The sequence below is a fragment of the Myiozetetes cayanensis genome, unplaced genomic scaffold, assembly GCF_022539395.1.
Source record: "Myiozetetes cayanensis isolate MyiCay16 unplaced genomic scaffold, myiCay2020 scf44, whole genome shotgun sequence".
NCBI lineage: Eukaryota > Metazoa > Chordata > Aves > Passeriformes > Tyrannidae > Myiozetetes > Myiozetetes cayanensis.
Window position 1 is genome coordinate 705,378 of NW_026087676.1, and position 1,219 is coordinate 706,596.

Consider the following 1,219-nt stretch of genomic DNA (forward strand, 5'->3'; position numbering starts at 1 on the left):
CCTGTGTTCTGCACCAATGGCCAAAGGGAGCCAAAATATTCAAATGGTTGGCTAAAAAAAGAGCTGCAGTGTTTGAATGTGTGACACTGCTCGTGCTCTCTCCTGGTGCCTGAGCAGAACAGCCTGCCTGAATTCTGACTGCTCTAAAACGGGTAATTTTCAAATCAACAGTAACATTAACACCCTTCTAATCCTCAGTTCAACTGTAGCCAACAGAGGTAAGTCTTGAGTCATTATAATTTTACCTGTTTGTCTCCAAAGTGAAAACAGAAATCCGCCTTTTTTCCTGCCAGCTGCAATTTTCAACCCAACAGCACAGGGAAGGGGACAAGCTTTTAAATCCCATCTGCCCTTAGAGCTTCCATCACAGCTTTTGGAGCAAACACAGCCAGTTTCCTTGTCTTTGCAGCATTTTAAGAGGCACAAACAAGCCAAAAATAAAACACTACTTGTACCACTCAATCTCTTTCACCCCAACGTGTTTTTCACCTCCAACCTGCATTGGGCCATTAAGGAGAGAAATTACAGCTGATTTCCCCACTGAAAACCCTTATCCAGCACCCACAGTCTCCATGGCTTTCTGAAGAAGGCACCCAGACCAAATAAATTCTTTGTGGAGTCTCTAATACTTTGCTGCTCTTAAGCACCATGCAGTGTGTGAAACGACGCTCATACCATAGCACGAGACCTTCTAAACCCAGCAGAATAATTCAGTGATTCAACACTGAACATCACAAACTACGGAATATTCTGAGTTGCAAGAGACCCACTAGGATCATCGAAGTCCAACCCTTGGTCCAACAGGTTGATCCCAGCACCTGGAGCTGACAGCAGGGCAGTTCTTTTGACAGTCACAAAACCAAACCAAACTAGTCACAGAGAGAGAACCAAGTTAATGACTACCTACTCTGGCCAGGGCCCATCTCCCGCTCCGTGACCATACTGGGCCTCCTCACGCTGGGCATGGAAAATCCAGGACAGCAGAGTTCCCCCTCTGTCCTCAGAGGCAAATTCCCTGCTGATCCCAGAGCAACTGAGATTTTCCCAAGACCCACGGAAACGCTCTTGGCAGTTACTGTATCCAGGCATAGCACCTACTTCATCCCCACTGTAACAGCCTCGGGCACATTAATGAATCCTCATCCTCCTCACGTACAGAACCAAAACCTGCAGGATTATTTCCACGTTCACTTGGAGTGCACAAGAAACAAGAAAGCCA